The sequence below is a fragment of the Ailuropoda melanoleuca genome, chromosome 7, assembly GCF_002007445.2.
Source record: "Ailuropoda melanoleuca isolate Jingjing chromosome 7, ASM200744v2, whole genome shotgun sequence".
Classification (NCBI taxonomy): domain Eukaryota; kingdom Metazoa; phylum Chordata; class Mammalia; order Carnivora; family Ursidae; genus Ailuropoda; species Ailuropoda melanoleuca.
In genome coordinates this window covers 113322371-113328315 of record NC_048224.1, presented here as the reverse complement: position 1 = coordinate 113328315, position 5945 = coordinate 113322371, and the positions used below count along the sequence as shown (strand labels likewise).

The 5945-nt window shown below is 47.2% G+C and overlaps 1 long non-coding RNA gene across 1 annotated transcript; it reads left to right on the top strand.

Annotated features, from left to right (window-relative positions):
• The first annotated feature begins 442 nt into the window (after positions 1–442).
• Positions 443–4292, top strand: LOC109489746. Its single transcript, XR_002142844.2, has 3 exons — positions 443–502; positions 2280–2442; positions 4135–4292. It is a non-coding gene; the product is annotated as an uncharacterized LOC109489746 (long non-coding RNA).
• Positions 4293–5945: the final 1653 nt, after the last annotated feature.

Sequence of the window (5945 nt, the reverse complement as noted above, 5' to 3'; positions counted from 1 at the left end):
ACAACCCCGCTGAAACCTGGATTTCAGACTTTCTGGCCTCCAAAACTGTGACAGAATAAACTTGTTTGTTTTAAGCCACCAAGTCCATGGCCATTTGTTAAGGCAGCCCTGGGAAATGCATACAGCGGTAGACAAGGTTAATGGAAAAATCTGCATGCAGACTACGGTCTTTCTCACCACAGAGTGTCACTGAGCATGGGAGTGGCCTGAGGAAACATGGGTGCAGATGGGCCCTGTCTTTAACAAACTCCTCAATAAAGGGACCAAAGGATGAGGGTGGGTTCGCTAACAGGTTCACAAACTATTAGGGTCTGAAGAAACTTTGATATTGTCTAGAATCATCCTATTCATTTTGCAGCTAAAGAAATTGATGCGATCTGTCTTTTGGCTTCCTTTCGCCTCTGCCTCAAGTGGGATGCAGATGGTCTGTCCTATCTCAGGCAGGAAATCTCTGTCTGGCTGCCACCCTGAATGATTCAGCCGGATTCCTGGAGAGGTGGAGGTGGGATTTCTTGCCAGTAAGATGGTAACTATAAAATCCATTTACTGGCCAGTTATTCTAGAGTACCTACTCTGTAAATCACAATGGGAGAAGAAATGTGGGCTCCTGTCCTTGAGAAACACATACACAATCCCAAATATGACACATAGCACATTTAAACTGTAAGTAAAGTCAAACAGTACCTTCTTGGTTCCCTGGGTTGAAATGAAAGACTCAGAACAAGGCAGGAGAAAAGGAAACTATAGAACACTTTCCATCAGTGACATCTAAAATAAGGACAGGACTTTGCTACCTGGCTTATAGCAGACTAACTCAGAAAAACCAGACAAGCAGCGCCCCCCCCCTCCTATTTAATGGTGTTGAAGAACTATGAAAGTAGCTACTTGAGGGGGTCAAGATCCTTGAAAGAAGAAAAGTTAATGAAGAGGGTGGGCAGAAAGTGGCTGCTAAGGTGCAGGGAAAGGGAGCAAAACTTTTAGCAGTCTTATGGAACAGGAGAGTCAAAAATAGGAGTTCAGGACTATTGAGAAACCCAAGACACAAGAACCCAGGATCCTAGAGAGAAGGCATCTACAGGAAAATAAGCCCCATGGTCTGAGCCATGTTTCCTCTTGTCTGTGGTGCAGGCCAAGAGAGAGCGACGCCGATCTAGAAGGTGCATGCTAAGAGGCTGAAACACTAAGCAGAGCTATTGACAGCCTCACTGCGCTAAGGAGAAAAAATAGAGTCTAGGGTCACGATAGAGGAAGTGCCCAGGCAAACACTCCAGGGTTTCATTTGAAACTTTCCACACCCGAGAAGTAGGGGCAAACCCTAAAGAGTCAAAGCCTCAAAGATGGAGACTCAGGCTCAAATGAGTGTCCCTCCAATTGAATGAAGGTGATCTGCTCCTCTGCGAGCTGCCTTCCAGAAACCAAACAACATCCTCTCCGAGGAAAAACAGTATCATCTAGACCCTTTACAGTTTTGCACAATTCTTCCTTGGGTGATTATCAGACACCCCCACAGAGAGAACTATGATTTAAAAATCCTAATAGAATCAGACACAGTTGTGATGCAGGTATGGAAATGAGCAGACCCAAATTTTAAAACAAAGGCAGGTTTTCCCTCCCCCGCTCTGCCACAGAGAGTTCATCGAGTATCACAGACAAACTTTTTCATGAAACTAGAATGGGACCTGGCCAGGAATCTTGGTAACTAAGAAACGGGCTTCTCCTCTGAAGACGTTGCCTGTGTGGAGAGAACTTGAATCACAGGAGGGAATCATCCATTACCCATAGTGATCATTCACGTGAAGCCAATACCTCCCCAACACTCCTGCAGTCTTGAATTATTGCACAGGCTTTGAACGTTTCAAGTAAAGCTGAACTCTGTGTGAGGACAGGAGTTAGGGTGGCCTGGCTTAGTGGTCAGCTAAAGAACAGGGGGCTCCGAATATCACCAGAGAGTTTCCTACGTGTTGCAGTGGGGATCAGACCCTGACGCAAACTGTAGGAAGGAAGAACATGGAGGTTCCACATAGATTTAATTAAGATCCCTTTACTTTTATTCATCAGAGTCTAGGGGAGAACACGGAAGAGGGGGCTTGGAGAATTTTAGTCCCCTGCCCCTAACTTTTCCTGCCCCCATGCTCGTTAAGAGACAAATTAAAGAATTAATAAAATTAAGACAAGCCACTCCATGACCTAATTCAGTGTACTTTCTTTGGTATTTTCCCTCTCATTTCTCCTTCCTGAGGTCCCTCCACAGACACTGCATTTTATCCCCTTCTCTTCAGGTGCCCTTGAAGCTATGCGCACTACCCCTACCTTCCCCCGAAGCCATGGCACAGGCCTGTACCTGAGGTAACAGCTTCTGGAACTGAGACAATCGAGTGGAAAGGAAACTGAGGGGGTGCCCGGCTCTCTCCACTGGCAGCATCAAGCATGCTCAGGAGGAAGGTAGGGCTCAGACCTGACGTGTGCTCCCACAGGAGCCAACCATTCTCTCCGCTGTACCAGGACACATGACGGGCTTTGCCCTGGTCACATCTGGGCTCTGTGGGTCCTGGCAAGCTAAATACAAAGGAAAGGGTCTTAGCCTCTCTCTCTCCCTTCCCATAATTACTTTTAGTGGTGAAGCAGTTAATTCGGGATTCCTTCTCTTGGCTCAGGGTTTTCATTCTTTCTTGGCACCGTTTTGTCCCAGGAGACAATAGCAGATTGTTCCCAGTGTTCGCAGAAGGGTCTTGTTCTGGCAGGCCGGCTTCCAGTCAGCAAGCATGCCGGCCTCTGCAAAGAGCGTGCGTGCGCCGTGTTTGAACCTGACTTTCAAGAGTCTTTTCTAAAAACGATTGGCCTAATCACAACCTGAAACTGTGTTAGGAACTTGCACAAAACTGAAACCAAAAACACTGCTAAGAGAGTCTGAGGAAGAAGCAAGGAAAGCGAGGAAGCCCAAAAGAGTAGGCGAGGAGTACCGAGGAGGCTACTGAAATCCTTGGACCAAAATGCTCCTCTCTTCGTGTTACCTGATTAGAACAAGCGCTTCTCGGGGCACCTGGGTGGCTCAGATGGTTAAATGTCTGCCTTCAGCTCGGGTCATGATCTCAGGGTCCTGAGATCGAGCCCCGCATCAGGTTCCCTGCTCAGTGGGGAGCTTGTTTCTCCCTCTCCCTCTACTGTTCCCCCTGTTCCCCCTGCTTGTGCTCTCTCCTTCTCTCTGTCAGAAAAATAAATAAAATCTTAAAAAAAAAAAAAAAGAACAAGCGCTTCTCTCCGTCATACCTCTGACCTGGTGAACAGCCTTAGAACAGTGACATTGGGTAATCGTAACCACAGCAATCACCCCACATGAGGAGCTTTCCTGGCAGGAAGGGAGAGAATGTAAGTAAAGCAAAGCAGAACTCCCTACTTGGGCCCATGGGTGTGTCCCGAGCCAGCAACTGCCCCCTGCGGCCTCAGGTCCCCCACCACCACCAACCAGTGGCCATTCCACTGAGAGTGAGGGGGAATGCACCACACAGATAACCTTCAGGAAAGGCGGTCCTGGGGGACAAGAAATCTGAACTTAGAGAAACAATTACCAAGACCTTCGCATGGTCACAGTTCATAAAACACAAAACATTTTGGCCTACCGTGTCTCCAAAATGTATGTGAAGACAGATTTCAAAGATAAGGAAGCAAACTCATCAAGAGAAAGAGACTTGCCAGAGGTCACATGGCTAACTAACAACAAAGCTAGCTATTAAATTAAATTTTCTAGGGGAGAAAAGACAAATCTATCATGTGGAAAAATTCCAAATAATTTACTGCGACGCTCTGCCCCAGGGAGGTGGAACCAAACTCCCTGCTCTCTGAGTGTGGGCTCTGCACAGTAACTGCTTTCCAAAGAGTCTGGCCTGGAACAGTGTTCTTCTCAGTGACGAACATAACAAACACCCCCTCAGAAAAGCGATCAAGGTCAATACCAACAGCGATAATCATGTTGATAGCACGTACCCTAGATCTGATGGGATGAGAATAGCACTTTACCTCTACAGTCTTCCCCCCACAAACCCACAACGCCAGTCTAATCGTGAGAAAAACACTAGACAAATTCCAATTGAGGGACACTCTACAAACACCTGAATAGTACTCCTTAAAATTTTCCAGGTCATCAAACACAACGAAAAACTGAGAAACCGTCACAGCCTAGAGAAGCCTAAGGAGACATGATGACTAAATGTACTGTGGTATTCTAGATGGAATGCCGGAACAGAGAGAAGATGTTAGGTGAAAACTCAGGAAATCTGAATAAATTATGGATTTCAAGGAAAATGTACCAATACTGGTAGGTCAATGGTAAGAAATGTACCATACTAATGTAAGATGGTAATAATAGGCACCCAGCTTGCTTTTGCTGGGCAGTAGACCCCCGAGCACCTTGCATACTGCCTGGCATATTGCAGGCACTCCATAAATATTTGTGGAATGAATGAAACTAGGTCCAAGGGTGCTTTAAACTGGTGTGTCTAAACATATAAATTCAAACATTTGATCCTAGATCACAAGGGTGCTAAAAATATTTAAGATATCAAAATAAGAAAGTAAGATCCCAGAGCCTATTTCAATTGGTACAGTGTTAATTCTTCTGGTGCTGTTAAACATGGTCATTTAAAAACAACGCACAAACTAGAGCAAAGTTACAAATATGACCTGGAACTCACATTACAAAGGCAGGGAACAGAAGAGGCACTGAATCTAAGAGACAGAAAAACAATGTGGCGTCACATTAAAAGTCAGTGTTATCAGTGTGTACTCACAGAATACATTTGTGCCCACACGTTATCTCTTCACTCTTGTGGCTTCTTGGCTTTATTCAAAATACTGTGCACAGTTTGAGATTCCCTACAGAAACAAGACAAAATAATAAAATGATTACAGAATAGACCATAGCCCTATGAGGAAAAGTTTAAAAGTTGAGGAGTTTAGCCAGAAAAGGGAAGAGCTAATAAGTGACTTAATAATTACTTAATATATAACAAGTTTTTGTATGGAGAGAACTGAGCACTTACATGACTAGACAGAAAACCAGACAAGAGAAAAATGGGCTTAAATTGCCATGAGGCTTTATCATCAGAAGTGTCTTCTTAGAAGGGAGGAGTTAAGATGGCGGAGGAGTAGGGGACCCCTTTTTCAGCCGGTCCCCTGAGTTGAGCTGGATAGGTACCAGACCAACAGGAACATCCACGGAATCAGCCTGAGACGCAGGAAGATACATCTGGATCTCTACAAATGAACATCTCCAGCGCTGAGTATGGAGGTACAAAGCGGGGAGCCGTGAAACCGCACACAGATATCGGAAGATAAATAGAAGGGGGAGGGAGCTGCCGTGTCAGGGCCCCGGCAAATGGCAGCCACCTGCACGGGGGAGCGGGCGGACCGCGGACCCGCACCCTTGAGACAACAGACTGAGACCGTGAGCCGGGAGCGCGGGCTACCATACTTCTCACAGAACTCCGGAACTCCGGTGTGCTCACTGGATCCAGACTGAGACCGGGAGCTCCAGGAGCGCGCGGGGTGGCTGGCGGCTGGTGGGCCACCTGCACAGGGGAGCAGGTGGACTCGCGGATGGCACATGTGAGACAGCAGACTGAGACTGGGAGCTCCGGAAGCGTGCGTGGGGCGGCTGGCGACTGGCAGCTGGCGGGGTTGGAAACACAAAGGACAGAGACATGCTGGCCCTGGAAGTGAGGGCTGGGACGCCGGGTGTGGGGCACACAGCCCGGGATGCTACAGGGTTGAGCAGCACCAACAGAAACAGAGTTAAAGTGGCCAAGAACATCAGTGGAGAATGGTCCACGATCCCTCTGTTCTGAGACAGAGGCTGAATTTAGGCCGCTGCTGCTCTGACTCTCAGAAGAGGCACAGTAGACCGCCAGGGAAAGCCGCCAGAGAACAAAAGCCTGGAAATACCAGCTCAC